The sequence below is a fragment of the Callithrix jacchus genome, chromosome 1, assembly GCF_049354715.1.
Source record: "Callithrix jacchus isolate 240 chromosome 1, calJac240_pri, whole genome shotgun sequence".
NCBI classification, from domain to species: Eukaryota; Metazoa; Chordata; class Mammalia; order Primates; family Cebidae; genus Callithrix; species Callithrix jacchus.
Genome location: NC_133502.1, coordinates 103,033,857 through 103,057,148, shown reverse-complemented (window position 1 = coordinate 103,057,148; position 23,292 = coordinate 103,033,857). Strand labels below are relative to the sequence as shown.

The 23,292-nt window shown below is 40.0% G+C and overlaps 1 long non-coding RNA gene across 2 annotated transcripts in view; it reads left to right on the top strand.

The window, feature by feature from the left end:
• Positions 1–23,292, top strand: part of LOC118154521 (uncharacterized) — a 63,768-nt gene that overhangs the window by 6,520 nt on the left and 33,956 nt on the right. The window contains exons 2-5 of one of the 2 annotated variants that reach the window (XR_004744516.3): positions 1,651–1,826; positions 3,358–3,634; positions 15,862–16,178; positions 17,622–17,779. This is a non-coding gene — a long non-coding RNA (uncharacterized LOC118154521). Of the gene's footprint in view, positions 1–1,650; positions 1,827–3,357; positions 3,635–15,861; positions 17,780–23,292 lie in introns of both variants that reach the window. The other variant, XR_004744515.3, reaches the window with a different exon arrangement.

The following is a 23,292-nucleotide window of genomic DNA, read 5'->3' as shown; positions in this document are numbered from 1 at the left end:
GGTGTTATTTCAATCTTCAATTACAAAACAAGCATTAATGGCATGTCTACTATATCCCTGACACCATTGAGAATTGATGCATCAGGAAATAAGACAGGCAAGATCTCGCTTTCAGGAGACTTGTGATCCATGCTGGGCAAGACAGACATTAAGCATACAAATACACAAATAAGATCATTTTAGATACAGAGAATAGAAAAAGGGGGAGAGGGTGGAGTGTGTGAGAATTGAGGGCAAGGGCAGCAGCTAGTGCAAAACCCTAAAGAAGGAACCAAATGATTGTACCTAGGAAGGAAAAAAAAAAAGTATTGGGTGAGCTTTGAGAGCTGGGCAAGGACAGATAGTGCAGGGTGGGGGTTGGGTAGAGGGGCGTTCCTGATTGCCAGGGGAAGGCTTTGCAGGATTTTCAGCAGGAGAGCCGCTGGAGACGCGCGCCCTATGGAAGCAGCATCCAGCACCATTCTCAGTGGGTTCCTGACGTCATCCATCTGAATGTTCACCTCCCACTCCTCGGCTCACCTCTGTTTCTGCCTTGTTTTCCCTCTCTCTTCCTGTTTGTCTCTCTCTTACTGTTCTTTAGGACTCTGGGGCATAGTTTAAAAGCAATCAACCACAAGCATGATCGCTCTTTTCCTCTGTTTTATCTAAAACTTTTTTTGTAAATTTTATATTCTATGCGCTGATATATTCCTCTTTATCCTCCAGCAGACTTGATATTCCAGAAAGCTGCATTGGATTTTTCCAGCAATTCTGTAAATTCCTGGTATACGATGCTCATATCCTAATTTGAGAAGCATTAGGATGTTAGATAGATTGACTTCGTTTGAGTAAGATGGTTTAGGTCTAAATACAGAGTGGGTCTACTTTACTGGGGGCCTCCGGTGAGGACCAGGCAGCTGTGGGAAACCCAGCAGAAAAAATTTTTTTCGGTGAGCAGAGTAAAAGGAGCAACATAGGACAAAAGAGTTGTTGAAAAGGGAATGTGAGAAACCTCAGTGTCACATTTTACTTATACCCTTTAATTATTTTATGATATATCCAGGAGACACCTGTGTTCTCCTACCAGAAGCGGAATTCCATGAGCATGGACCTGTCTGACCTGTTCTCAGTGCCCAGAACACTGCTGGGCACATAGCAGATGCTCAGTAGCTATTTATGAATGAATGAACAAATGACTAAATGATCGAATGAGCAGAGAAAGTAACAAGGCCTACAACCATCACTGATCTGAGACTCTCCCACAAGAATATCAGGAAAAATATACCACAAATAAAGAATGAGGCCACCCAGAAATGATTCTGGAATAATACTATTGACGTTTGGGGAGGAGACATGAGAAGGAGGTAGCAAGGAGGCAGAAGGAGAAAATGTATTAAATTAAAAATGCATAGGCAAAAAAAAATTAGAAAAAAAGAAACAATGGTTAAAGTTTAAAAATAAGTATAAAACTGAACGGAGATTGAGCATATATAATCAGACTCTAAAAGTCTTTCATAATTACTAAGATGACAAAGAAACCCCTTGAAAGGAAGTTTATGAAGCACTGCTCCAATCAGATTCAGAGCCTTTTGGGATCATTTGAGTGATAACTGTGTGGGTGTTACTCCTTGTAGATTATCATTTTCTTTCTGAATTCATTTCCTTCAGCAGAAATGAGAGCCTGCGTCACTCATGGGGCATACTTGTGTGATGTGTGGGTTTCCCTACCCGAGAACTCATAGAATCACAGAGCTCAGAGTTAACGCCACAGGTCACAGGAGGCTCACCCTGGCTCCAGTGGGGAAGCCTTGGCCATCATTCAGAGTGAGAGACCTGGAGAAGCCCAGGTAAGAAGATTGTGTCAGCATACTGGGCACACTTTTTAACTGGTTCTAATGATGTGCCATCATTTGTCCAAATGGTAGGACTTTTGGGTCATCCTCATCCTTCAAGTTTCAGCTTTAATGCTCCTTTCCTTTCCTAACTCATCCAAGAGTTCTTTCCCCTTTGTTCCCACTGGGCTTTGTACATATTTACAGGATACTAATTATACTCAATTATAACATGAACAGCTCAATTGCCAAGCATGTATTATGTACAACACAGTTTATTCAAGTATTCATTTATTCCAGCATTCATCATTCATTCATGAGTTATTGAACATCTTTTAAACCTAAGACACTGTGCTAAGTAAATACTTGGGACACCAAGACAGTAAAACCTGGCAGCTGCTGTTAGAAACTTAGTGCCTAGTGAGGAACAAAAGATACAAGGACCATTTGCTTGGTAACTACTGTGCTTTGGCTGCTGTGCTGGGTATTTTACCTTTGTTATCTCTAATTTCGTAACATCATGTGTAAAAGAAGACAAGAACTGGGAAGTGGAGAGTAAACTGATTTGATGCTTCAAAGCTACAAGGTTAGAAAGATTATGTAGTTTGGTTCCCAACTAACCTTTTGCTGTTGCTGTTGTTGTTATTGTTAAATTCATTACTCTTGTTTTCCTTTATCAGTCTCCTCATAAATGGCAGCTGCAGCTCCTTTTCTCACTTCCTTATTGTATTGTGCTATAAGATCTCTGGATTCGGGTACATAGCTCTAACACTAGCTTCTACCAGAAGGTTTGGGACTCTTTAGGTGCCTGTAAAAATCTGTTGAAAGGAGGCTTGCATGCATGAATGAAATGGCAGACTCCTCACACTAAGCTTCAGATCCCATTTTCAAAGTGGTCTGGCTTCAGTCAACTTTGCTGTCTTCCCCAGTTCCAGGCACCTATTACTGGCATCAGTCAGGTTTCAGCCAGGTAGGTGAAGCAGAAAGAATTGTTAACATGGGTAATTAGAGCCTCGCACATCCATGAGGAGGGCTAGGAGCCAGGGTCAGGCGGGAACTCCCTGTTCAAGAAATCTGGAAGTGCAGGAAGCAGAGGGAAGCTTGGGCAGCCTCACAGCAATTTTCAATAGTACACTGGGACCCGTCCCAGCTACTGCTGGAGAAGAGTAGCTTCTCTTTCTCTTCATCTTCCAAAGCCTAGTGAGATCCCTTCCTTGGAAGCATCTGACCTGGAATCCTGGTGGTAGGGAATGCTGGGAAGCATAGTTTCTGGGCAGGGAGAGGAGGGAGGTGGGGAAGACTCTGTGACAACAGACAGTCTAGCAAGTTGATCTCTTGTTCCTCCTGCAGGTATTTATCAGGTAATGTTCTCACCCAGTCCTGCGAGTCCCAGCACTCTTGCCTTACTCAGACAGTACTTTCATAAATCACCTTGTTGCCATGCTAACAATGGCAACCCCAGAACTTTTGCCAGTAGGAAAACACAAAAGATCCATTTCCTACCCAAATAAGAGAATCCTTTTTGTTTGTTTTTTTCATCCAACAGAGACTAAATTATGAAGTCCAACTCTGTGGAGGGCTTTGAAAACAGAGCCCTGACCAGTGCTGAATTGACTTGAAGAATGATGAAGGGTTGGCTTCTCTCTCTCGGCAGCTGTGAGTTTGGTCAGCCCTTTGCAAAGTAAGAGGAAGTTTAATGAACGCAAATAAGACATGATCCTTTGTGGCTATAAAAGTTACACTTTGAAAAAGCTCAGCTGGTCAAGAGCCACTTGAAAATGATGTTCCTGTGGGGGAACTCTGTCAAAAGTCCACTCCTCTTGGTGAGTTTCCTTTTCTTTAAGGGAAAACAAAGAGAGGTTTTACAACTAGAGAAGGGTCATTTTGCTGTTTGAAAGAGTGCATTCAAAAATTGAGGCCCGGTGCGACTGGGAGACACCCACAGTCAGTACTTGTTTATTTGCCCAGCTTTACACCATGTAAGTGATGCGGAATCCTTTCCGCCTCTAATAATAACACCACCGTGGCCCTGAGTTAATGGAAAGCTGGAGTGGCCAAATGAGAGCTGGTGCTCAGATTAACCACTGTGGGTCAGACCAGTCCACAGCTGCGGCGGGGGAGGCAGGAGGGAGGTGAGGGGGTGGCATGGAGGAAGGGCAGAGGGAGCCCGTCTTAAAATATTTTTGCCTAGTCAACGGATTTAATGCATGATGTTTTACCACCAGATTCATCAACTGGAGCATTTTTAAAAGGATCGGGGAAAACAACCACCTAATTCACATTCTATGGCTGCTAATTGTGCAAGCAGTACATTTTAGAAACGCTCTGTGCTGAGGAGTCTTCATTTGTGGAGCATTTCATTTGCTTATACAGTAGGCAACAGTGCTTAAATAGTGTAATTATTATGTGTTTCTAGTTTGCTTCGAATTTTGATTCAATCAGAATTCCTAAACCTGACAGCCTATAATCAAACAAAGGGAGTGCTCTGGAAGCGAGGGATTAACAGAGGGGAATTAAACTGTCGTTTTGAAACAGCTTAGACCAATATGAAAGCCCATTTAGGAGTCTCTCCATAAATATCCCTTTTGTTTTGTCTAATTGCCGGTTTGAATGTATCAGACTCATCAATGGGATTAGGGTTAATAGATGTTTGGTCACGCAGAACATGCAGAGGAGGAATCTGATACACACACACAAAAATTGCACTTAATGAGCTTAGCAAATGTTTGCCATATTTTTAATGAACCCTGGGGCTGTCATTTAGAAATGCTTAGCAACGGCTTTTCCATCCTTGAAAACAGAGCAACTGAAGGACATTAACACTATGTACACCGTAAATAAGAGGAGCTATTTAAAGACACCAGCCAGGAGGAGGGAATGATGATATTTTTCTGTGCGAGCTCCAGTGATACTTAACACTCTGGGTGTGGGTTCAGTATGTGACAACAGAGTTGGGTGGTTTGAGTTTCCCGAAGGGCACTGCGGGGCGTGAGGTTTTTGCACAGGGTCAAGTAAGCTTTTTGTTTTTTTGTCTTAAGTTAAACCTGTTTAGGATCGAATCTTCCACCCTCCTACACCAGCCCCTGCTTCTGTTTTCACACCTTCCTCCTGCCCTTTCCAAGTATCCGTGTAGAGGCTTTTTAAAGAGGAGGTTATGCATTTGCTGCCACGTCCCCAGGCCCGATGCTGCCCTGGCCATGAGGCTGGCTGCTCCTGTAGCTCAGCCATGCAGGCTGGAGCGGCACGCCCTTGGGATTGATTACTCAGAAGATTGAATGATCCATCTTTGGAGCCCTTGGGATTTGGCTCCGAAACCAATGCAGTCGGCAGTAATGGGGACTTATTGAAGGAGGCCATGTGGCTTGTGCTCTCAGAATACAGACTGAGCCTAAAAGAATCAGGTTTTCCTTGGGGAAGGTTTGATTTGATAGACAGAGCACGAAATGCAAGTCCAATGGATTATAGTTAGAGCAAATGAAGGATATCTTAGACCCTTAGTTTTCCACAGAGCCAATTGATTTCAAGGACTTCCTGCTCCCTGCCATCTCTCCTCTGACTCTGCCTCTCAAGGAGCAAACATAGATACCACCTCATTAAAAGAAAATATTATGAACTAAACACAGCCACCTTTCAGCTTTGCTGGAAAATGAACAACCCTCCTGTGATAGCAGCTGTACTATTGTGTTGAATGATGAGGTCATAATTCTTATTAGGAGAAAACTGAAAAAAAAAAAAAAGGCTATTTCTAGTATTGTACAGAAACTTTGTAAAGTATACAAAATTATAAAGTTTTTTTGGAGGAGGCAGGTTGAGGAAAATTTGCATCATGGGGGAATTGTGTGTTTTGTTCTTGTGGTGGTGGTAGTGATGGTGAGGGTGGGGATGTGTGTGTGTTGTATGTTTGTGTATTTTGTTAGTCATTTGTCATCAAGTGCTCCTTGCCCTCAAGCAACTATTAGAATGCCTGGTTTGATGAATGAAGCTAGAGATATTACCAAAGGCTTTATGGCTCTGTAGTTTAAAAACATTGTCAGTAATAAGCTATTTTTCTTTCAGAAGTGTCTAAATTCTTGGCATCCAAAGCAGTGGATCAGATGAGTTCCAAAAACTCATTTATTAAATAAATCCCTTAGGTCATAGGTTCACAGCCCAAATACCTACAGCATCTGGATTGGTAAAACAGAATGAGTCTAGCTAGACAAAGTATTAAGGAATGATGGGGACTGCCACAGACTGGAAACCATACCTGTCCCCTCTGAAGAGGGCAGAATGCTCTGCACTTCAACCCCTCTGCTGCATCTCAACTTTACTCTCTTCTTGGTTTCTGGACTTTAAGCTTGATTTTGACTTTCATACCAGTGGTTCACTGACTTTATCTTATCTTTAGGCTTTAAGACACTAGTTAGCATTTTCTCTCAATTCCTCTGAGCATCATTCTCCAACCAGGTCCCTCGGGTGAATGAAAGAATGAGTGAGTGAACGAATGAGTGTATTACTATATTTTAGTACCAGTGTGTGTGAATCATCATTTTCCTTCTTCCTTCCTTCCTTCTTCCCTCCCTCCCTCTCTTCCTCCCTCCCTCCCACCCTTCCTTCCTTCCTTCCTTTGCAGCTTCTGTCCTCCATTTTTTCCCCTGCATATATAAAGATAAGCCAGAAATAGATACTCTGCATTGTAGACACTATATAATCTAGAGAGAATGATATAAACACTGTAACATGGCAGTTGCTCTGGTTGCAACATGACAAAAGCCAGAGGGAGAAAGCAGGGGTCCTGTGAGTCTCCCCTGGTAGTGCCAGGAGAGCCTTTCCAATGACCTGAGTGTGTTAAGCTGTGTGTAGGTGTTTGCCAGGAGGACAATATTGAGATATTATAACCCTCCTGTGATAGCAGCTGTACTTTTCTGTTGAATGATGAGGTCACAATTCTTATTAGGAGATAACTTAAAAAAAGGCTATTTCTTGTATTGTACAGGAGTTTTGTAAAGTATACAAAATTATAAAGTTTTCTTTGGAGGAGGCAGGTTGAGGAAAATTAGCATCATGTGAGAAAAGGGCCTGTTTGTTCTTGTGGTGGCAGTGGTGGTGATGGTGAGGGTGGGGACGTATGTGTGTGTGTGTGTGTGTGTGTGTGTTGTATGTTTGTGTATTTTATTAGTCATTTGTCATCAAGTACTCCTTGCCCTCAATATAGACAGGGCATCTTAGGCAAAGGCATAGAGTGTGAGAATATGGCTTCCATGGCAAGCAACAAGCCTGGCTATATATTGAAGGAATTGCAGGTAAAAGGCTAGAGAGATGGACACTAATTAAAGCCTTAATTTTGGACCTTATCTTACAGGTGTTGGGGAACCATTCAAGGGTTTTCAGTTTTCCTATCATATTCGGGAATTATTTAGCTCTTCAGAAGAAAACCAGCTGCTAATGCTGGACTTAGATTTCAAACTCTATGTTAAAGATTCTGCTTTTCTGGAGTATTTGAGTCTTCTTTGTGTACATGTGTGTATCTATCATTGGGTAAAAACCACAAACTGCTGAGAATATTCAGTAAATATCCTAGGATCTACTCTCTAAGGGAACAGTCTGAGGTTCCTTAACTTCATGGTTGTATACCTACAGATGTTCTTTCACTTCACTTGCAGAAAATGTGTTTAAGTTGTTTCTCATACTTCTAAATTCTCTTTACAAGGAGATGCTCAAGTGTGGCTTGACACTAAAGCCAAAAATGTTCTACTGCTGGCTAAGCAGCTGAGCCTAGAACAGACAAAGCTCTCTGCCTATTTTTCTGCATGTTTCCCTTTCCAAAAATGGTGTTTGGCTATTTAATGGATACCACCAATTCATTGAAGACAATGTTTCTACTTTGGTCATTTCTGAAATATATTTTTCAGGAGTGTTCTATTGTCCTGCCAGTCCAAATCAATGTAATTTGAATGCTTAGTGAAGACATGGAAGTCTGCTATGTAAGGTGGACTTACAGAGGCTACGCCATCAAGTTATTTTCTTAAAAAGTTTGTAATCTCCTAGGAAAAATGATGGGGCTACTTAAAACGGGGTAGGGAGAACTTCTGGGGAAAAAGCCATATTTTTACACAAAATAAAGCAAAACAAGTGGCTTAGTTGTTTGAGACGTCTCAGTTTTAAAAATTTCTCAGCTAAGATATTAGAGGTCCAATTAGTACTTTTTTTTTTTTTTTGACAGAGTTTTGCTCTTGTTGCCCATGCTGGAGTGCAACGGCACAATCTCAGCTCACTGCAACCTCCACCTCCTGGTCCTAGAGATTCTCTTCCCTCAGCCTCCTAAGTAGCTGGGATTACAGGCATGTGCTGCCACGCCGGCTGGTTTTGTATTTTTAGTAGAGACGGGGTTTCTCCATGTTGGTCAGGCTGATCTTGAACTCCCAACCTCAGGTGATCCTCCTGCCTTGGCCTCCCAAAGTGCTGGGATTACAGGCGTAAGCCTCTGTGCTGGCCATTTTAACTTTTTTATGAAAGTTAAAAAGTACAACATTTAAATCAGAAATTCTCTTTGTATGTGTAGTGAAGAAAAACCAGATAGAATTCTTAGGCTAGTCTGGTTAGGCTGAAGTTAGCCTCTTCAGGGTATAGAGTTGGCCCTGCTCATAAACTTTGCCAATGAAAGCATCACCATGAAGCTTTGAGTGCCTCAGAAATTTAATAAACAGTTTTAATATAAGGCCAGCATTACAGGGGAAAAAACTATTTTACATTCTGGTTGTCTTCCAGAAGACTTAAATGTATTATAAGTATGATAAGATTAAGAAAGATGAGTCTTTTAAAACTGTATTAATTTTATCTATTCTTGAGTTTAAGGCATTTAATATCTTTTGTTTAAAATTTTTAATTTCTAAAATTTGTGGTAAAAATACACATACCATAGAATTTATCACTCGAACATTTTTAAGTCTACAGGCCTAATTTGCTTCAAAATAGAGGAAAAAAGCTTGTTGTCTCAAACTATTCCCTGGAGAAGATCATTTTTAAATGTTTGTATTTAGGTTGGAAAATGAAAAAAGTCCTTTTTTTTTCCCAATAAAGTCAAAAGAAGGCAAGATGGGAACTTTACAGTGAAAAATAACACATTAGCTTTGGACTTCTTACTAAGAGGGTCAGAACAAAGGCCTTGGCTGTAAAACGCCCACCCATTGTGAAATGAGACTGCCATGCCAGTGAAGCAGAGGTGGGAGTGGAGCAAAGGTTTACAGCTGACTGGTTTGGTTTTGCCTCCTGCTGATCTATGGCTGCTGATCTGTTTGGGTCTTTTCGGGAAGGGGGCAATATTTGGGTTATTTATTCTGACAGGAGGCTAGATGCTATTTCCATCTGCCTTGGAGTATTTGAAGAGATAAATGTCTGCCACATCCTGATGAATGGCCTCTATGGTTCATTGCCAGAGAAACTGAGTTATGGCTCCTATATTTCATTTAAGAGAAAATTTCAGCCATTCAAAGTATGCACTGCAGCCTTCCATTTGACCAGGACATAAGTATGCACTGCAGCCTTCCATTTGACCAGGACAGCAAAGTGTTTTTCCGTATAAAGGACAAGGTTTGTGCAGTTGCACCTTAGAGGGATTGAAAGGTAGGGGATAAATAGAAAGCGCTCCATAAGTCAGGCTAGTAAATCCAGTGTAGCCAATTTAAAATACGAAAAAGAATCCAGGGAACAGAACAGAACAGTTCTGTGTCCTGGCTGAGTTTAAGATCATCTTTTCCTGTGAACTCACATCCTCAGTCAGTGGAAATCATTCCAGAGAACATTATTTTTAAAAATAAAAAGGGGGGAACATATAAATTTAAATGCTATCAAAAGTATCACAAGATATTTATTTTTTAATATATCTGAAAAAGACACAACTTTTTGGCCCATATACCAATTATATGTATCATTGCATTGAATGAAAATTTATTCTAGACACCAACAGATTTTCAGATACCAAATGGCAAGGGGATTATAATTGTAAATAGGTTTGTCATAATCTAGTATACAGAGGCATATATATCCTGTATTCATTACTTACTGATGTATGAACACCTACATATGTTGAGTGGTTTGTACAGATGGGGTGGAGTATTTGTTGCATGAAAAGGGGAAATATTTCAGGGTAATACAGCCCAGTGGAATGTGTGAAATCAGTATCTCTAGGGAATGTGTGCCAGTCATCAGGAACTTTGGGGAAACAGACAAAATAAGGAAGAAAGACCGGAGAATGTGTGCATTCTTGTTAACAAGGAAATGAGGTAAGCCAAGAATTCACTTGGGATTTAATCAAATGCAGAGAAAGTCCATACGTATCAAACTGTACTTTCTCTGGTTTTCTGGGCATTGGGGCCGTACTTTATGAAAAAGCTATTATCATAAGACAAAACAAAAAGTTTACTCAGATAGAATGATACCTGAATGAATGCTAATTTAGAGGTGAAGCCCAACCATGGGTCTAGCCAGGTCTACTTTTGGGGGATGGTCTAGAGGGAAACGTTAGAAAGTTTGTGCCACAGACCAAAGGTTAAGACTTGGGGGAAAAGACCTGGATTTTTGTACACAAGAGTTAATTGAAGTGTGCATTTAACAGAACTCCTCGGCATATCTATTGTTTCTCTGACTTTGGTCATTTGCAGACCCATGTTGCCTTGCCTAAACATATAGCACTTGATATTTACTGGAAGCAACATTGGGTGAAGTGGATGCTCATCCTCTCAGTGCCCTCCGTGAGCTAATGTGGGACTGAAGCAATTGCAGCAGCACACTGCCCCACCCAGGGTGTCTGCGTGTGCACGTGAGTGTGAATGTGTATGAGTAAAGTTTTCCATAAATCCAACATTTTTCCCCATAAACTGGAGACTGAGGAAAAAACATACAACCTCAGAGTACTTGTTCTTATGCTAATATGATGGGATAATATAATTTGGAAGTGAATAATGAACACAATTTATGCAATTATTAACCTACAGAAAGAACCCCTACTTATGAATTACATGTGACTTCCCCGAGAAACCTTCTTTTTTTTTTCTCCTTGACACATAGTCTCATATTGCCACCCAGTCTGGAGTGCAATGGTGCAATCTCAGCTCACTGCAGCCTCCACCTCCCAGGTTCAAACTATTTTCCTCCCTGAGCCTATCAAGTAGCTGGGATTACAGAGGCCCACCACCATGCCCAGCTAATTTTTTTATTTTTAGTAGAGACAGGGTTTAACCATGTTTGCTAGAATGGTCTTGAACTCTTGACCTCATGATCCACTCTTCTTTAATGCTTTCATCCACTTTTCCCCATCTTTGAATACTGAATTATCTACCCCTTTCTCCTATTGTCAAAATATTCTGTGCATGCCTCTGCTATTGTACTGTCAAAATAATAATTGGCTTGTCTTTTCAATTAGACTGTAAATTACTTGAAATAATTTGCATTCCACGGCACTGAACATACTGAACACAGAGTAGGTGTATTAGACCATTTTCACACTGTCGATAAAGACATGCCTGAGACTGGGCAATTTACAAAAGAAAGAGGTTTAACGGACTTACAGTTCCACATGGCTGGAGAAGCTTCACAATCATGGTGGAAGGCAAGGAGAAGCAAGTCACATCTTACATGGATGGCAGCAGGCAAAGAGAGAGAATTTGTGCAGGGAAACTCCTGTTTATGAAACCATCAGATCTCGTGAGACTTATTCATTATCATGAGACCAGCATGGGAAAGACTTGCCCCTATGTTTCAATTACCTCCCCTGAGGTCCCTCCCACAATATGTGGGAATTCAAGATTGGAAAGTTACAGCAAATTCTGCTTTACTTTGGTGAGGACACAGCCAAACCATATCGATAGGTGTTCAAATAATGTTGAATGAATGGATGTTTACAAATATAGCCTTCTGAACCTCAAAGGAAAAGTTTGTTGTGTCTACTATCTCCAAGACTGTTGTTTCCTAAATGGTGTAAAAGGGTTATTTCAAAGCAGAGGTGAAAAAGAAAAGAAAATCATATTTATCAAGTTGGAATATATTTCTAGTTGATAAATGGTAGAAAATAGACTATCCAAGGAGTAACAGACTATAGAATTCTGCTAATTTTGAGTGCTGTAGACTTAGATTCTGGGCTCATTTGTGAATTTGACTAATTCAACTGTCAAGGAAAGGCTGGGCATGACCACAATCCAGGCAAGGCAGGACAGATAATCCCTATGGTCTTAAAGCAAAGCAGGAGCCCTGGAGGTAGCAGGTATCCCTGAGTTCAAGTCCTGCCATCACCACTTACTAACTCTGTGATCTTGGATAATGGAAATGATAAGACCAATTTTCCATGGTATTTTAAATGTCCAAAGGGATAATGCACATACAGAGTATTAGTTCTCTTTCTCTGTGTCTCAGAAGGTGGTTTGGATTCTATCAAGTGCTCTGAATGCTGCTCAAATTCTCCTTCTCTGTTCCACCAAGTTCCTATTCTACAAAGAACTTTCAGGGAGTCTCGGTAGTCATTCAATGCCAGCCATGTCATTACAAACGAATGAATTTCCATTTCTCCTTTAACATATAACACATATGCTTCTTAAATGTTCCCCTGTATCCCAATCAATAGAAATTGAATCTCAAATAATACATTGAAGGAAGCTCCTTATTTAGAAAACTGAGATGCATTTCCTCTGTCTTGGATTAACACGACTCTTTCAGACTTGCTGGTTAGCCTCTCTAAAACCACCCCTACTCCAAGGAAGGGGAAGATGGATCTCACTGAAGAGGTACAGTTGCATCTTTGAACTGGCTGGTCATTGCCTAGATTGTGGCAACAACTCTTCAGGATTGGAAGACGCACAATTTGAATATTGGAACTTGAGGCCAAAATCTATTACTGGTAATGTTGCTTTACATCTTTCCTATGAATTAGTACAGATTTTTCAAAAGAAACTCTAAGCATGGCAATGACAGTAAAGCAGAATTTGCTGTAACTTTCCAATTGCTGCTAGTTTCAATAGTCAGTTCGCAACATCCTTCTTTATTCTTTTGGGTTGTTTTATTCGAGCCTCTTTTTATCTGCTTATAAGATAGACATGGATAGACACCTGGAAATCAGTTAGCTTCATCATTTTGTGCATGTAAATGATCACATTAAGATGAATGCAAATGTATCTCACCAAACCTTTTCAGAAGCATAAATTTAATTTTTAAAAATTTTACATATATGTGTGTTTCGGAAGATCTCTGCTCTTATTCTTGTTTTTGCCTGTCAGAAGATCGATGATGCATCAAAAATCACAATAAGTATTTATAAAGGAAACAGATAGGATCCATTAGGTTTTATGCCACTACTTTTTAGAAGTATAGTTTCTCCATATCATTTTAAATTGGACTTTGATTTAATAACTCATCAAGGGTTGGATACAATTTCAATTGAGTAATGCTAATGTAGAAAAAAGTTGGAGCCCGGCCAACATAATATGAGTGCCAAGGGACCACACCTAATTATTGTGACCCAGCCCGAGATGTGATGCCTTGTCTTCTGAAACCAACTGCAGTGAGAGGAAACATGCCAGGGAGAGGGCATGCCAGTTTGGCCTTATGTGCCCTAAACTTGCTGCTTAGGTTGATTAGTGGAAAGAACAAGGGCTTTGTCGACAAACCTCAGACTGAATTCCGGCTGTTGCACTTGTAACCTTGAGGCCTTGAGCATATTACTTAACCTCTCTGAGTCTCAGTTTCCTTTCCCATAAAACAGGGATTATACCTCCCCTGCAGTGCTGTTTGTAAAGATGAAATGAAATACAATAACTCATGTCTGATCACTAGGCCAGCACACAGTGGCTCCTCCAGAACTATTCATTCCTTTGCTTCTTTGTCTTTCTGGGTAGGTCAGATTAATGCAGGTCATTGTTTTTCGCAAGTCACTGAAAATAGCTCCTTCTATATAACGATGCCGAGATTCACTAGGTCTTTAGTACTGTAAACAGTGATACTCATGAAAGTTATAGAGAGGGCATGTGAATTGGAGCAGGATTATTTCTTAAAATGTTCTTCTCATTTTTCTTCTTTTTAGATAAGAAAATGAAAATTACCCCATATGTAAAAATGTATCTGATTTCCCTACCTCTCTCCTAATTTTATTTATTTGTTAATGTCTTTTGTGTCAATTTATTTATTTCTGGCAGACCAGAGAACATGAATCAGAGCTTTAGAGAAAACAGCAAATTGCTGTCTTCCTTCTCCAGCCTGGGCCAGTTTCATAGTTTCCTCGAGGCAGATCTTCTTTGAGATTGTCTCCTGTAAATCAACAACAGGGATGCAGTTGCATCAGTCAGCATGTAAAATAACATGCTGTCCGCATAGAACGCGATGTGCAAAGTACCAGTGTAACTTGACATCCATGCCCCTTTAACACCTGTTTCCATAGCTACACTGTAATCCAGACATTTGAGAGGCAGGCTTGCTTCTGCCAGGCCTGTCATTTCAGGGAAATAAATTAAGAAAGCTGATGACAAGGCCTGGATTATACAATTTCTTTAGAGTACAAAGCAGCCCTGAAATCTAACCAGGAATGAACAGAGTTCAGATAAAATGGATAAAATCCATTTCCGGTAACCTTTGTAAGAAAATTTGAATGCAGCCTCCTTTATACATTTTGTTCCTTGACTCCCAGAAGCAGCATCATATGTTACACCTGGCAGCCGTATTTGTGGCACCATATTTTTCTTATTTTTAAGCGGTGGTACCATATTTTTTAAAATGAAAGTTTGGAAAAAATAAACAGATGGGAAGATACTGGTGGGGGGGGACATGGTGCAAAGAGAAAAAGAGAGAAAGATGGAGTTAGGCAAGTGCTAAAGGGCAGAGCGTCAGTACCAGACACTGAGATATTTGCATATTCACAATATGTTTCTGGCCCAGAGCACGTTTTCCTGGCGTTCTGTATGTATTTCTAGGTCTCTATATTTATCCATGTCTCTGGCTACATATGTAAGACTAACTTTAGAGGTGGTGTGTTTGCTGGATGCTTTGCAGTGGTACTTGAAGAATTTCATGTTAAATATGCACTGGCAGCAGGAATGAGCTGCTCTCACATAGGAAAGGAAATAGGAGGGAGGTGGAGACCCCAACCACAGTTCTGCAGTGTGGTGGCCAGCTGGAGACAGGGCCTTTCAATGCTATTTTCATCAAGTGGTTCTGAGCCAGTTCATTTATTTTTGGGATTCTCCTTAATTCCAAATGAAAGCAGGTGATACTAAAATCAGACTCTGCTGCTTGAGAACAACTACCCTCCTCCAAAAGACCCTCACCGTGTGATTTTTTTACCTCATGGAATCCAGGTAATGCTAGCTTGCTTGAGTGCATTTACTTTCTTATTCAGTATGCAGGGGAGAAGGTTGTTTTGGAAGCAAAGAAGGTAAGGAGAGCCTGAGTTTGAGGAAGGGGTTATTACAGGGATACGTGCTCTGGGACATGGCACGAGCCATTAAGGGAATGTTCTTATCACTAGTTGCTTTATTTTAATGTCCTTTTCTTCATGTTCATGGCCATCTCTGGGAAAACTGATCACTCAGCCTGATTATTATTTTTGGATTATTGGTAAAATTTACTTTTGACTCAATAAATTAAAAACTCGTTGGATCATGTACAATATTAAACTTTGCCTTTTAGTGATGTCTGAAATTTAGAATTTTATTTAAAATTGCTTTACAAGAGAAAATTTGCCAATGGGTTTGCTCTGATTGGTGAGGCTCTTTTCTAGATTGAAAAACAAAAGATAAAATTTGTGAAGTAAAATTATTAGGCTGGTGCAAAAGTAATTGTGGTTTTTGACATTAAAAATAGTGGCAAACCTCAATTAGTTTTGTAGCAATGTAATACAAACACATGAAAACTGAATATATATATGTATGTATACACACATATATAGTATATGTACACACAGACATTTAGTTGTTTTTGCTCATACTATAGTTTTATTAACCTTAATATTAACAAAAGCAACGAATTTTAAGCTAATATAATGGAGGTAATGTTTTGAAATGTTTAATTGTGCTTTACTCCTTCACTTTTGCAGTTATAAGCTCTTAATTCATCCCACCCAAAGCATCCATCTACGCAGGAACTGTGGCGAGAAGAAGATGGATGATGTTCAACATGCAACCTATGACTATGCAGTGAGAAAAAACCTGTACGACAGGCTATTGGTCTGTAAGAAGACTATCTATTCCAGTGGAGAAAAGCTACTTCTTTCGCCCTTGATGTCCTTGACAGGCTTACCTGCCTTAGGTAGTAAACTTTTGATACAGTGGAGGTATAAGTAATGTGATCCCTCTTCCAGACTCAGGCAATGGTAGGAAGGAGAAGAGAGAAAGAAGAAAGAAGTGAAGATAAGTGAGTTCTGAGTTTCATCTTTTCTGGCTTTCCTCCAACCTTATCTTGGAGGCTGTACCATGCATTCTGAATCTGAGGTGCCACCATGTCAAAGCCTCATGGTGGCAGAGAATGTGCTGAGGGTCTCCAAGACCACTTCCAGGATCAGTGATTTGCTAGGAGGCCTCACAGGGCTCAGCTTGTTTTGTACTCATGGTTATGGTTTACTACAGTGAAAGGATACAAAGTAAAATCAGCAAAGGGAAAAGGGGCCTGGGAAAAAGTTTGGAGGAACCAGACCCAAGCTTCCTTGAGTCCTCTCTTGGTGGACTCTCATTGGATGTACTTGATTCTCTCAGCAGTAAGGCATCCACGTGTAAAATGTTGTCTACCAGGATGCTCATTAGAAACTCAGTGCTCAGAGTTTTTACTGGGAGCTTCTCATGAAGGTATCCTCTTCCTGGTGGGTACCAAATTCCAGGTTCCCAGAAGGAAAACAGGTCGTCAGCAAAAACCACATTGTTTGCACAAATAATTGAGAGACAGTGATTTATTTTTATTAGTTAATATGGTGGGAATCCTCCCACAATCCAAGTCCTATACACTAGCCATGAGATAACTTTGTAAGCAGGCTTAAGGATAGCAGTCGTAGGCTTGCTGTGACTCTTTTCTGCACAGACGGTAATCAGGCAGAGAGGCTCTAGGGTAGACTTTCCTGGTAGCCTTCAATTCTCAGGTGGCATAGACTTTCCTGGTAGCCTTCAATTCTCATTGCTGTATGAAACCACCGTGGGACTGCTGTAGAGTCTGCTGTGTGATGGGATTGATTGTGCAGGACAGGCTGGGATGGGTGGGGATCACTGGTCCAGGTGGACAGCTCAGCAGTTAGGATCTGCAGCCAGCAGGAGTAAGGAGAGACCAAATTGTCCGGGGAATACCATCCAGAACCTTTCCGAGGGAGAAACAACGAGCGGTAAGTTCATTAGCCACACATAACAGCACAAATAGGAGGCATGATGACCAGGACAGAAAGGGATATCCCCTTGGATATTTGGTAAATATACAAAGACTAGAACAAGCTCAGGGGCCCCTTTCTTTCAACATCGAAGGAACACATAAGATGTCCTTCTGTTTCTATGCACTCAGATGCTCTCTTTGGAAGATTAATAGAGGAGAGGGTCGTGGCTGAACATTAGCTAGAAGACTGTTTAGGTTATAGATCATTGCTTTAAGCTAAAATGCACACTCAATGTAGTTTTTCTCCTACTTACCAGTGTATAGCTATTTGGGGAACAAATCCAGATTAGCGACTGAATAAATAAATCACATTTCTCCCCACATCTGCATTGTAATATGACTTAAACTCTGTGCCTTTACTGTACTAGTAATTTTTATTTAATTTATGAGAAAGGATACTAAAGATATTTTCCATTTCACTGACATAAAGCCCTTTTCCCCTTTTAGATATTTGCCAAAACTGAGGACACCTTGCCACTAGGTGCTCAATGTGCTTTAAATTCAAAGTCCAAGATATATTCAAACATGAAGCTCTTTTAAAGCCACTATGCAATAGTCTTCAAAAATGGCTGCCCACATCCTATACCTCCCTTACCCCTGCTAAGGTAAGGAGTGCTAATTCTTCTAGTTCTTCTTCCTTTAAAACCGGGTTGGCCCTTGTGATTTGCTTTGATCAATAGATTGCAGCAGGAATTCATAGTGTACCAGTTCTGAGCTGTCTTTTTGAGGCCTGACAGCTTTCTCATTTTCTCCTGGGAAGCCTGCTGCCATGTAAGAAATCCAGCCACCCCTGAGACCACCAGGCTGTGACTATGTTCAGATATATATTTGGCAAGGCCATGGGGAGGAGTACTGTGAAGCCCTGCCCACAGGAAGAAGCAGGGCCCCAGACCTGTGACCCCAGCGGAGCTGTCCACCAGGTTTCCAGCCATCAGTGACATCTCAGCTAAGACTCCAGATTTCATGAAGCAGAGAAACTCTTGCTATGCAAATTCCTGCTCTACAGATTCACAAGTAAATGAAATGGCTGTTATTTTAAATCATTAAATTTTGGGGGAGTTTGTTTTGCAGCAATAGATAACTGAAACACAGACATTAGCATTTTATTTGCTGATAAAACTAAAAAGGCAATCTTCTAAAAAAAACACACACACAGATTTTCTTCATCACCTATATGAAAAAGTTTTAACTTATGCTTTTGGAGCTAGTGTATCCTTTAAATAGCTTAAGTTTACCAAATCTTTAAGTCATTTTTACATTAAAATGTCTTAGGGCTTTTGACAGCACAGACCAGGGAATGTCAAAATTTAGTGTCTGTTTTTTCAAATAGGAAGTAGAAAATTTAGCATTGATTCTGTTACTTAGAAATCATTACCTATGTTAACTGTTTTGGTTAATTGTTTACTAATTTTTGCCTAAGAAAACATTTTTTACTTTTCATTACACAATTTTTCAAAAATATATGAGATAGGACATTAGTATAAGGTACCCTCTTGCCACAGACCCCTCAGTCAACTTCAATGATCAGCATTCTGACATTCTTCTGAGAAATCAGTCTTATGATCATCCTTTCCAGAAGTAGACTTTCTTCCGGGAACTTTTGTCTGAACTGCATGGCACTGAACTTTTGTCTGAAATTGGCAGAGAACAAGGAAAAGAATATGAGAGGAAGGATGAGAAAAAGAGAAAAGTCATTCTATTGAAAATTTAAGAATCTCTTTTTCCATTCCCTTTAATCAGAAGACTTATTTTTCCACTTAGCACTGTAGTTAGCGAATCAAGGAATATTGACTCCGAAACTGAAATAAAGTGATTAGCCTCAGTAAATCCCTAGCAATAGCTGCAGTTCAGACTTTAATAAGTGCCTCTGATATAAACACTTCCGGAAACTGTTTCTCAAAGGGCATCCTGTTGCAGAAAGGTTTAAACAAAATTTAAACAAGATTTTGAACATAGATTTACAGTAGTTTCGTGACAAAAACTATGGCTTAAAATGTTTTAGGAGTTGCCGTGGGTTTTCAACTGAGGACATAGTGTGTTATACATTAGCTGCTTAATGTGTTCAGTTGCTGAATCCAAAATTGCTTGGAAGGTTTAAACGTTGGCAGCCTTAAAAACAAACACTAGTCCACGTTCCCAGCGCCTAAATGAAATCAAAGCAAACCTAATCATTTTCTTTCATATGACTAATAAAGATGTGGAAAAACAAGCTTCAGTTTTACATTTGAGCAGTAATCTTCTTAATTACATCTGGGTCACAAAATGCAAGGCTATGTTTCTTCTCCATAGTTGTAAAATGAAAGCTGAATATTTATATATTCCTTCTCCTGTATCATGTGACCACGGTGGGGCTCTAAGCAGCAGGCAGTAGGCCAATAGGAAATTTAATAGAGACCCTCTTTCTCTTTCTTTATTTGTTGGGGATGGGCAGGGGGAGGTGGAAATCTTTGTCAGAGTTGTATTTGTCTTGGGATCAGAGTTCTCTCTCAGTTTATGAATCTGTGGTGGGACAAAATGAAAGTGTAGATTAGATGAATGTAAGTAGGTAAAATAGGAATTTGCTGATAGAAGGTTGCTCAGCATTTTGGCAGGCCCAATGGTCTTGGAAAGCTTTTTGTAAGGCTGAGCTGATTTTGTTTGCATCTAAAACAATGTTAGACCCTGAGTGTTGAGCTGTAAGATACCTACTTTCATAGGTATTTCCCATTGAGGTAAATTAATTGTATGTTACTTTTTGAAGGTTCTTTAAAAATTTGATTCTCTTGGACACACAGAGAGCACCATGAAATATCAGCACACTTAGATGTCATAAGTTTCTTAATTATGGTTTGCAAAGGACAAAACACTAAAGGAGGAATATCTGAATTAAAGTTTTGACTAACTTTTCTTTAGTGAGTCTTGTTGGTATATCGCTACATATGCTTAGATTTTTTCATGCAATGGTCAATGTCTTAGTTGCTTTATATGTAAACTAGAGATAATGAAACCTGTACTATGTACTTGATATTGTTTGAAAAAATTAAATTACATTAACTAGCAGCTTGAAAACATGTTGAAAAAGTTCAAGTAGAGGATGCAAGCCTGATTGTGAACATTAGTGTTATTTATAGAGTGCTACCTCATGCAGAACAGAGCTTAGGATGGGGCGTTTCAAAGAAACATGCCAAATCTTACTATTAATGTAAACAAGATTGTAATTCTTAAGTAAATAATTTGTTTCCAAGACTAGGAAGATATATAAGGGTGAAATAAATATATGGATTTTGTCATTATTGTTTCCTTGCTATTAGCATTCACTGGTAGATCAGTAGGTATTTGGTCTTTATTCAAAGAATATATATGCATTGTGTGGAAATTTACATGCACACATTGATATTTCTGGCAACTGGTAGTCTGATAACACTAAATACAACAATCTAAAGGGACATTGTTGATGTGAAAAGTTAGAAACAGAGTTCTGTGAAGCACTGAGCTCTACCACGGGAAATATATCACTATAAGAACTTACTTAACTGTTTCTGTTTTCAATTACTGCATAACAAACCATTCCAAAATTTAGTAGCCTAAAACAATAACCAATTTATTGCTATAATCTGTGAGTGAGGAATTATGGCTGGGAGCAGTGGGGGCTGGCTAATTTCTGCTTCATATGGTGTGAACCAAAGCAGCTCAGTTGGGCTTGAGGAGCCAAGCTGGCCTTACTCACATGTCTGGGACTCAGTGCTGACTGTTGGCTGGAGCTCTTCAGTCTTCTCTACCTGGCTTCTCTCTCATTCTTCATGCCTCTTTTCACATGGCCTCTGCTTCAGAAGGATAGCAGCAGGTCTTTACATGATGGCCAGGGTCTAAAGGGAAAATGGAAACTGCAAGATCTCTGCAGATCTAAATCCAGAACTAAGAATAGGAATCACCTACCTCCTGACCCACTGTGATGTGAGAAAAACAAACTCCTAAATATTCAAACTATTCTGGCAGGGTATTCTGTTAGGTGGAGTCATGTAATCACTCCTGTCTGCTCCAACACCAAAGGCTGTCTTGTCGGGACTCTTAGCCTTTCTTCTTCTGCCCTCTGTGTTATTTAGTGTCAAACACCAAGGCTTTCCTTAGATAGCCAGTACTATCACTGTGTGGATTATTGTTTTAAATAAGAGTGGTGAGGATTTCACCATTTTATTTGCTTTGTTTTGGGTTAACCCCTTGTTAATAAGAACACTTAATTCAACAGAACATCTATGTTGCCCTGAGAATGACAAATTTTCTAGGTGAATTTGGTGAGAAGCCACTGCCCTATGAATTTCAAAAAGGATGCAGCAGAGACGGAAATGGTACAGGATGAAGAATTAACTGGCAACAGTAAACATTAATATTCCTGACAGCCCCCTAAAGAACCTTAAAGAAAAGGGAGACAGCCAAAGCTAATGGATTATTTTCATAAACCTTTACCTCAATAAATAGTTGTAGAAAATTAATCCAGTATCAGTATGATCATATGATTCTAATCATACATTCTTCCTCAAATGTCATAGCTGAGAACACGAATAAACCATATCTTATGCTTGAATATTTGTTAGTTAAATCACATCTTCGCTGGATGGCATGGTATCTGATAGATTGCAAAGTAGCAGATGTGTGGACTGAAAATCAGAAGACAGAAATTAGCTACTGCCCTATAGCCTACCCTTTCCAAGGCTTCTGAACTTTGAAAGGGATGCTAATTAGTTATTAGAAAATTGATTCAAGGACACGAGAACTTAAAAACACAAGAGATCACATGAAAATGGGTATTATCTTTGTGACAGAAAGGGTCCTTCCTGGCTTACTGTGTCTGAAGGTAATCTGCTTAAGAGAAACTATAAAGTAAGGCACAGGAGGGAAAAAGCCAAGGCCATTAAAAATGTCAGGCCAGCAAGGTCTTCAACTTTGAACTTCATCTTTTCTCCCTTTCTTTCCCTCTCTTCTTCTCCCCTTCACGGGGATCAGCCACTCTTGGTGTTTTTCCTCAAGTGGACATAAAAATGGATCTGATCCATCTAGTCTTGACAGACTGGTCCATAGATTTCCATGAGGACCGACCTCTTTATTTCAGAGCTGTGTGATAAGCTGAAATCCTAGATGATTTACTCCACTGAGGACCCAGAGGACTGCATTCAAAATACAAAAACTCATGCTGTGAACACTGCTGAAGAGAAGCACCCTCTCTGTTGACTGATCACACTTCCTACTTGTGATCACAAATGGGCGCACAATGTTTTTTTTTCTCAGCCTCAGTGTTGGCTTCTCCTCACCTACCTGATGGCTCAAATGTTTTGGTACTTTAGAGTGAGTCCTCTTGCCTTCACGGTTTCCTTGGGTGAATGCTTTTAGGTCTGTAACTTTAAATAACCTGTCTATATGATAATAACTTCCAAATTCATATCTCCAAACCAGATTTCTCTCATATATTCTGGGCTTCTAGATCTACATGCTACTTGGCATCTTCTTTTAAATGTTGACAGGCATCTTAAACTTAACATATTTTTAAAATAATTGCCCCTCTCTATCAATACACATACACACATGTGCACGTGTGTGCACACGTGCACACACACACACACACACACACACACACACAAACATCCCTTCCTTTTCTAGGACTTCCTATATCAGCAAAGGCTCCATCCTACCTCCATTCATTTAATTGTTCAAGACAAATAGCTAGAAGAAATTTATTATTTTTCGCTTTTACTCTCCCCAAAATGGATTCTATCAGCATGTTGAGGCAATCCAATCTCTAAAACTTATCTAGAATCTATCTTATTCTCCCCATTTTTACTATTAACACCTTAGTCTAAGTCGGGAAGACACCATTGCAAATGGATTAAACCACTCACTTCCTAACTGTTTTCCTTCCTTCTTTTTCTTTTCTTTTTTTTTTTCTTTTTTGAGACGGAGTTTTGCTCTTGTTACCCAGGCTGGAGTGCAATGGCGTGATCTCGGCTCACCGCAACCTCCGCCTCCTGGGTTCAAGCAATTCTCCCGCCTCAGCCTCCTGAGTAGCTGGGATTACAGGCACATGCCACCATGCCCAGCTAATTTTTTGTACTTTTAGTAGAGACGGGGTTTCACCATGTTGACCAGG